Source organism: Cynoglossus semilaevis, chromosome 16 (assembly GCF_000523025.1).
Source record: "Cynoglossus semilaevis isolate Cse_v1.0 chromosome 16, Cse_v1.0, whole genome shotgun sequence".
Taxonomy (NCBI): domain Eukaryota; kingdom Metazoa; phylum Chordata; class Actinopteri; order Pleuronectiformes; family Cynoglossidae; genus Cynoglossus; species Cynoglossus semilaevis.
Window position 1 is genome coordinate 13,179,339 of NC_024322.1, and position 9,590 is coordinate 13,188,928.

At 38.2% G+C, this 9,590-nt stretch overlaps 1 protein-coding gene across 10 annotated transcripts in view; it reads right to left on the minus strand.

Moving 5' to 3' along the window:
- Positions 1-9,590, minus strand: part of ikzf2 (IKAROS family zinc finger 2) — an 84,274-nt gene that overhangs the window by 21,644 nt on the left and 53,040 nt on the right. For 6 of the 10 annotated variants that reach the window (XM_025063640.1, XM_025063639.1, XM_025063634.1 and 3 more), the window contains exons 4-5: positions 5,825-5,995; positions 428-582 (exon numbers count right to left, since the gene is read on the minus strand). The gene's annotated coding sequence lies outside the window, so the exon portion shown is untranslated. Of the gene's footprint in view, positions 1-427; positions 1,530-5,824; positions 5,996-6,129; positions 6,698-9,590 lie in introns of those variants that run through there. The other 4 variants (XM_025063635.1, XM_025063636.1, XM_025063641.1 and 1 more) reach the window with 4 other exon arrangements.

A 9,590-nucleotide genomic window follows, 5' to 3' on the forward strand; every position in this document is an offset into this window, starting at 1 on the left:
TAATTTAAAAGTAAAATACAATTATTTAAATGAATTAAATGGTCGTCGATATGTACGTTGATACGTAAATATATACATATATAAATTCACAATGTGTATTTTGAAATGTATATGCTTTTTCAAACATATATGCACATGTGTATACAGTACAGACACACATATACACACATACATCTATATACATATATGCATTTATACATACATATGGATGTATTGTACTGTACTATGAATATATCTACAAATATACTTACAGACATATATGTACATATATACATAATAACTAGAGATACACATACGTATAAACATATATGTACATGCTGTACATAAACCTACATCTTTACACATGTATAGTACCAGGACTCTGCCCTCTGTCTATGTTTTTCTTTCTTTTGCCAGAAACTCTGACATGTTTGAGTGGATTGTTTACCTGGAGCGCCACATGGTGGAAAGGTGGTGAGTGTTCTTGCCTCACAGCATAGGGAATACCAGTTTGATAGCTGCAGTAGTTTGACTACAGATTCCTCCCAAAGTCCACAGGCTGCTGGACTGCAAGTTAACTGGAGGCTACACTGAGCATAGGAACTGTCCAAGGTATATAAATAAAAAAATTAGAAGAATTGATCGACCGTCCAGTGACCAGTATCAATCAGTTTTCAGCATATTTGGCCCAGACCTGCAACATGGCATTAGCCTGATAGCAATTTAAGCTAATTGGTAATATATGTTACAGTGAAGTTAGCCAAATTGTTTGTACCAATAATCCTGATGCGATACCAAAAATCCCATAAGACAGTGTCCAGGACGAAGAAGTTAACAATAGGACTGCATTTCTGTTTTCTTTTTACTGCAGCTGTTTCTGGTTGTTCAGTATGCTAAGTATACCAGCAGGCGGCTGCAAGCTAATCCAAAAGCACCAATTACTTCATCAACTGTTAGTTGGTGGAAAGGCACAGATTTCCCAGACCTATTATACAAGGTTTTTTTGTCAGAAAGTTGTGTTCACAGAAACCCATTTTTATTTACAAAGAACATAATTCCAGTTAACAATTACTTTGTTTTGGAGGCTGCTAACCTGAAGAGAGAGAAAAAAAAACTCGGGTAGGTGTGAATGATTGTAGTGACAGTATTAGCTTAGCCTAGCCTAGCCACCCTTTGGAAGAATCCTGAAATAAAATTGAATGTATTGCTCGTTCTTAAAGCAAAAGCTATGACTGAAGTAAATTATTATTTAAAAAACAAAAATATATCTCATTGTACACAAATCATTGGCTTTTTAACTGCACTCATGTAACAAAATATTTGAAGATGTACAAGTGTGCAACGATATCAGTCTCCTGAATATATCTCTTTTTTTTTTTGCTTGCTTTTTAATCCTAAGTGTCCAATTTATGTCAGAAATAACATTCATGAAATATGGGTCTGGGCTGTGTTTGAGCCCACCATAGTTTTATTAGTAGCTAAATGTCTCCCCCTGGCGTCTGTGTGCAGAAACTGGATTCAAGAATTACATCATTATATGATTTTTATATATATAATTATTATATCGTTTTTTTTCTAAACCAAAGAGGAGGAGAAGAATGTTGTTAAATGTATTTCCAATTTTCCCATAATGCAATTTGTGGGAGCTGGACTATGACATTTGCCAGGTGACAAAAATGTTAAAGGTTGCGTATTACTAATCCAGAGACAGGTGTCTACATCACAGAAGTGATTGGAAGTCTGACGTTTGTGGAGCTTTTTGAGTGATGTTTTTCCTTATGGTATTAAAATGCATGTAAAACAATAAGTTACGACGGTACAAAACAATGACATGTAACTGAACTGCCAAAGACCAACTGAGTCAATTCACAGGCTGTACTGTGAGAACTGTGTGAACTCCAAACTTCCAGGTCTTTTACTTTAGTAAATGTGTAACCAGAAATGAGTCTAGTCTGGCAGAACAGAAACAAGAACTGTTGATGCTGATACTTGGAGCCCAGGTCCTATAACCACAACAAATTTTCATTTTCACACCTCAATCCTCCCTCAAGCACTTTTAACCCCAAAGTGTACACCCACATGTTGTGCACAAATTTATGGTGAAAGTCACAGCCTTTACACATGCACTTTTATCTAAATGAAAGGTCTTTGACAGGGGTCTGCAGAGGGGGTATATTATTTACTCTCTCTGTATATATATATACACACCCACACACATATATAAATATATATATAATCTATATAAAATATAGATTTGTACAACAGAGTGTAGTACGTAGTATGTCATTGATCTTTTTAAAATTGTGGATGGTCTAAAAAAAACTTTAATGCCGGCAGCTTTAAAATGAAGAAGACCTGTTATGTTGTAATATATTATTAGTAAAAACTTTTATAATGGTATTTATGTTAAAGTTTAATGTCAAGTTATTCAAGATTGCAACGGTTAGTTATTTATTATTATCAAGACAACAAATGGAAAAATAACAGAGAGATGACGTTTAACTGTCTCAGTCACTGGAGCTAAAATAATAATAAAATACAACTTAAAAAAAATACTAAAAATTGTAGTAGAAGTAGTGGCTGGTAGATGGCACTCTTGCTCTTTCAAATGTTCCTAGAACCAGTACGCACTTTCACATTAAATGCTTTGCAGAACCTATGATTACCAGCCAATTATGAAGTTCCATTCAATGCATTTAACAGCAGTATTTGATGAAGACACATGTTCTTGACAATCTGACGTCATTACATCATAGACTCAGAAACTGCTCTGTTTCCAGAAAATCTGACGTCATTACATCATAGACTCAAAAACTACTGTGTTTCTAGAGGAGGGCAAGTTTAAGTTTCATCATTTTAATCAGCTCGGTGATTTTGAACTTCAGTTAAGATCAGTATCGGGCAACAAAAACAAACTGCGCTCGACATGTGGACAACGTCAGTGTAGTGAGGCAGGAAAAAGGATGAATGTGATCGTATCCTGTGTCAATCAACACATGTCAGTCTCAGATATATCACAGTTTGTATTGTAAAAGTCATAACTATAATCATACTTCACAGGTTTGGATCGATGCACAAAGACCAAACAGCGCCACCCTGTGCCTTCTGCTACATTTTAGAATTTAGTGTAAATAAGACGAAGGGACATAGTGAACCAGTGATATTGCTGAGTAGCTAACCTCATCCCCGTTTCATTAACCACTGTGTGAAGTCAGTTGTTGCGGTTGCTGATTGTGTTGCTCTCCTCAACCAACCACCGTGCACCAGGCACCGAGTTCTAAATGAATCCTGCGGCAGAATTTCAAAAGCATGGAGATGTACTAAAATATAGTTCTAATATATTCTGATCATGTGTTTGACTAATATGGCAAGTATGCAAAACATCACAGCCGCATGCACACAACGGTTGCCCCGATGCATATCAATGGACGGAGACGGCAGCAGTTTTAAATGTTTCATATTTTACCTCCTATAGCCTGGATTATTTTTTGTGAAACGTAATTTCCCCCCCCCCCAATAACTACAATGATAAAATGTAACCTCGTTAGATCATGTTCAGGAAGTATGAGACTTAAATTACTTCAAATTGTACCACAGCACTGAGATCTGAGGAACATTAAAGGGGGTAAAACCCAAAGTTAGCCTGGGGCTAACGAGTGTCCAGTGTTGACATGAGGTGGACGTGGTGGGAATTAAAAGCGTATTTCTAGGCAACAAATGCAGAACATCTAAATATCAACAATTAGGGGGCGACATACAACATATTATACAACATATTGCTGATATGCCTGTAAATCATTAAACATAAACATTTAAAATACTAGTAGTACTGTGTCAGTTGAAACTTGTTTATGTTTCTTAGGACGGCGCATCGTTGCCATGGTGACCTCAGCCCATTCACATGTATTGATCAAACCCAAACACAGTCAAGAACAACTTCTGTTTTACATGTTCAGCTACTAGTCCTCAAATAGGTGGCTCAGGGGCCAGATACGGATCGCAGACTGATATTGAGGGCTTCCGACTTAAAGTGAAAGATTAAACTAATCCCACAATCCTTTGGGCAGTGCTGGAATACTAGGGGAAAAATTCAAACTCAAAACTGGGCTTCAAACTAGCAAACAAGTTTTAATTCTAGCTGTAGGGCAGATTCGGTTACTTCTATTTCCCTAGTGAGGCGTGACAGGTGTTTGGTACAGATCGGATAAATCCCATAATATATGTGGTTATGTGTAGATAATGACACTATCAGCCGCAGTTCATTCTAGTGATGTTCCAACAGAACACGTTAGCGTAGCATAGCAGTGAAAATGTATAACTGCGGTAGAAATCCAGAATCATCAGACCGAGTTTTATTTTTAACCGTGGCCATTTGTTGGGACAGCTTCAGATTCCCGTTTTCCTGACAGTCGTGTTGTTTCATCCTTTAAACTTCACGGCTGATTGTGTTGTTTATGAGATGTTTGTTCTCTGCTCACCACACTGTAAAGACTGGTTATCTGAGCTGCCTTCCTGTCATCTCTCTGTTTAACAAGGTGGTTCCTTTAGTCAAGCTGTTGCTCAGTGAATTTTTTTTTTTTGTACCTTGCTGCTCGCTGGAGACGGTTGTTTGAGAGAATCCCCAGAGAGCCAGAGTCTCAGAAATCCTAAAAATCCCAAAGTCCCACCTATATATATCTTTTATTCTGACAGTTTGTTTTGATGGATGCATGAATCTGATAAGAAAAGAGCAGGATATGGACTTTCTTAAAACCAGTGGTGTGTGAAGGTTTGGTTTGGAAGCACATATTAATTTCCATTTAATCAATTCATTTACAATATTCTACTTTAATAATATTAATGTAGCATCACTGACTGTAGCAGGTGTTCACAGCTGGGCTTCTCAGAGGCTTGTTAGGCTTGTTGTTGTTAGCATGCAAAATGTTAGCATGTCATCATCTGAGAACAAATTAAGTCGGTATAGAGATGGAAGGTTTGACCTACACTTGGCATAAGTTATTACAAGTGGGAAGATAAATGTCTGGACCAAATGCCAGGACCATCCAACGGTGGATGAGCTATTAGAATACGAAAATCTTCGGATAAAGCCTACTTAGTGTTGCCTTTACATACGTTAATAGGTACGTTCGTGTAAAACAACCATAAACCATCCACTAGGAGGCGGCACAGGGTTCAGAGTTCATCTCCGGTACTATGTCAGGTTTTTCAGAGCAATGAAAAACATGTCAATGGTCAGAACTGTTTCTGGTCTAAACAGGGGTGGTGCAGGTGGGCTATACTGGGACAACAGCGCCCCCATGATTTTTAGTGAAACTGGTCCTTTGCTACTTTCATTTGATCAATAAAAACCTACTGTAATGACAACAGTGGGCGAGTCAGAGCGGCTCACACTTTTACTCACTCCTACTTTTTGTCATGTACTTTTGGTTTTACTCAGTTACTATTGTAAACATAACTGTTTTTCTGTTTCACTCCCTTCTTCTTCTCATGTCTGTAGGTAAGTCTGGTTAACCATTACTGATCTAATAACCCAAACAGGTGACCAGGAAATACAGGAAAATACAAAAAAAACAAAAAAAAAACAGACTTAACTGTATGTATAGTTCTGGTATATGTAGTACTCTTCATTCTCCCCATAAAAATATGTTTATTATTACAGTAACATACATCTAAATATATAAAGACTAATATATAAACACTCTCCTTAATAGTGAATCTATTTAAAAAAAACAATATATTGTGTTTCTTTTATGCTAATGTTTTATCAAAATTTTCTCAAGTGCTATTCATTTGGAAATTGGATGCAGACAGAATAGACTCAATATCCCGGTTAAAGTATTCTTACCATTTATGAAGACCATGAGCTGTGAAATTGCAGAACTGAAGAAGAGCACAGAGAGTACATTCATCTGCAGTCCAGGCTCCTGCCCATCCCTCCTTCATTTCTGCTCTTTGTTGTGGTACACGCTCACATCAACTGATGACGTTCGACATCATTGGTGCGAGAAGTTCTAAACTGTAAGACAGATGAGGGGATTTTAAAAGGTGTCTGTTTTAAATATCTAAAACATAGGTTTTATTTGATCAGTTTTTCTTTTCTTTTCTTTTTTTTTTACAATTAGAAAACACTGAGAAAGTAATAACCATAACCTGCGGACATCTGACTTCCACTGCAGTCGACTGCATCCCCATAAGTCGCTGCGATCCCCCCTGCCAATTTGATTTTCTACATTTATACAGGATTTATAATCGGGATTTCATAGCCCACAAAGGCTCAGCAGATCCAGCTCCAGGCTCCAATGGAAAACAAACTAAATTACCATGCAGAGACAAATGGCAGACAGTTAATCACAGCCAAGGTCAAGAATCTGTTGAATTTTTAAAAACATGAAGGTTTTGCCCACATACATCATGGCCATCTTTTTTTTGTCTGCAGCCAGGACCTTGGAGTCCAGCCATGGCAGAGAATCTCACCTCACTTCTCTGTCACGCAGCTCTGGCAGTGTTCATTACTTTGTCCCAGATTCATCTGAGCTCTCTCTCTCTGTTGACAGTACGGCCATTTCATTTCTGTTGATTGCTGCTTTCCACCTCGAAGAGCACGGGCCATAATGTCCCTGCAGCAGAGCTGCCACTATTCTAATGGAAACTGGGAATTTTGGACTTACTCCGTGCACTGTATTTCTCAAGGAATCGTCATTAGTTTGTGACCAATTTATTGCACGGGTTTGTTCGTATGTATACTTTTTTTTCTTCTTTGTATTGTAAACCTGCAAAAAAGCTAAATCATATTAGCCATCACCTGAACATAAATTTGCTTCTAAAGTAATATCAGATTTGGAACACAGTGGAAGAAAAATGTATTTCAAGTGGTAAAAATCTCATTTTGCATGCTCAGGTCTGCAGCAGTAGCTGGAGGGCATGAGATGAGCAGTGTCATTACACAGGCTCAGTAAACCTGATTGGTCACAGCTCATATGAACTGTAGCAAACTGAGAATGCCCCCACGGTTTAGAGTGGGACTAAATTAAATCATTCAATTCTTGACTGAGGAAAGTACCATAAAAGATCACATGCTGCAGTAATACACCAACATCCAGTGAACAGATACATATGTACTGTGTGTATATTTACATTTTTTTCATTTCTTTTTTTTTTTGCAGTTATCAAATAATTGCCCTTACTCATCTGGAGGGCATGATCAACAGATCCTAGTGCTGCCAGGGCAGGATTTAAACCGACAAACCTCATCCTTGAACTACAAGGCCATGGTCTTACCCTGAACTTTACCTGTACCTGTAGGTGTGGCAGTTTTTTTTAAATTTTTTAAAATAATGTCTTCAAGATAGTGGCTGAAAGACAATCTACTGATGAATTAACTGGTGAAAGGTAAGAAATACTTTCTAGTTACAGTAAGAAGTTGGTTGTAAATACTTTTGAGGTGAGGACATAAGTACGTAAAAAATACTTTGTAAGCGGTTGTCAAGAAATACTTTGTAAGTAAAGAATAGGTAAGAAATACTCTCTAGCTAGAGTAAGAAACTATATAGAAATATATTGTAGGTAAGGATTAGGTCAGAAATACTTTGTAGGTAAAAAACAACAAAATTATCAAATGTTGCCAAATAGTTCCACTTCCCGCCTGTTTTTCTTCGTACCGTTATCTCCGTTCAAAACTGGTTTCATGTTTCATGGTGAGACCCTGCTCTGTTCAGAGAAGTCACACGTCAACACATATAATTACCACTGAAACCCTGATGGAAATTCTGTAGAGTGGGGGTGTTTACTATTTGTGGACCACCGTTTCCCCACACAGGAAGTAGCTCGTCACCTGCCTCCTCACTACAGGCAGATATACAGTGAAACGTTCTCACATTGTTCTGCATGTGTTAATGTGTGTGTGTCACTGTGTTCACTATGAACTGTCTGTATGAGAAATGACAGAAACTGTATCATTTGGTAATCTATTGATCATAATCCAACAGATAATCCCTCAGTTAGCCACGCTAATCTGTGAACTTTAAAGTATGGAGGCATGAAACTCCCACTGAACTGAGAGTCGGTGCATTCAGACAGTAAAGACCTCACTGTTTCCCACTCAGCTCTAATACACAAACCCACAGACACATGGAGGCATCATGACTCTGTTTGCAGAACTCTTTAGCTGAAACTTAAATCCACCGAAACCCTTTGAACTTGTTACCGTAGCATCTGCAGCTAACTGGGAAAAAACAACTGAATATCTATTATTATACAGGCGCTCAGCATCTGTACAGGCTGTAAATGAAAGGGCTGTACAGTGTGAAGCGTGTTATTATTAAGAATAAATATATCTCCATGTTTGTCACTGACTGTATAATGAACCAAACTCAGTTAATTACACCGTAGGACCGGTATTCACCACGTAGACTTCATAGATTATTTTTAGGCCATTATGAAAAAAATCATTGCACATACACACACACACACACACACACACACACTAACTTGTTAGTATTAACCGGCTGGTACCAGTCATCATGTAAGAAACTGATAAAAGTGTCAAATGTTGTCAGATGCCTCGACAAACGCATATGATGTTTTCCATACAGTACACACGAACCTCACATATCTGGCCCAGGACCAAATGTCAATGTGCAGGGTTACAGGTCACAGTTAACTGCAAATACAGTGCAGTAATTTATAATGTACTGGAATGCAATACATTCATGGGAAGTACGCTGCATTAAGCCGCATTAAGTTCAATGGATGTTTTCAAACGTCAGTAGCAGCCACGGATACAAGCTGCACCAAAAATAATATGCTCCTTTATTAGGTCATATATGGGCCTGACCTTTCTACTGACCACATGCCGTTAATACTGCCTGACCTACAGTATACACACAGACCAGATATCTGCAACAGTGACAAGAGTATAAGCCACAACGTAGACGCTACGCTACAGCCCATGTGTCTTCTTCTGCCTGGCAGTGGAACGTGAGGCGCATTACTGCCACCTACTGTACTGTCTGCATCAGGGTTAATTTAGTGCCAGAAATGAGGGAAAGTTGTGGTTAAATTAGTTAACTTTTTCACTTCATTATTTTCTTCTTTCATTTAGAAATGAAATCCATTAACATTCCGGTCGTACTTTATGACAGATTTCTTCCTGGTTTTCTGTGTGAATGTCGACACACATTTCCCCGACTTTTCAGACAGACTGTGGTAGAAAAGCTGTATGTGAAAAGAAGCGAAATCTAGAAGGGGAGTGAGATGTCAGGCTGATCAGAGGCCAAGCTTCACATCCACACACCTGACAAAGTGCATAGAGAATGAAGACCTCATGAATCCTAACCTGTCAGCTGTCACTGTAGAATCACACATCCATTGTGAAGCAGCAGGCCTGTTTTGCTGTTAGTGTCTTCCACAGACACCTTGGATACAGTTTGAATTTTTAAAAGACTGTCATGTAGTCAGAGAAATATCTTGTTATAGTTGTGCGTGACTCATTTGGTGGAGTGAGTAATGTAATATCGGTGTGTTTATTCAACAGCACCGGCTAATTGGATTCACTGACAGTAATGGCCATATGTTACTGACTTCACCTTAGGTCTAACCCCTGCTCAGCAGGA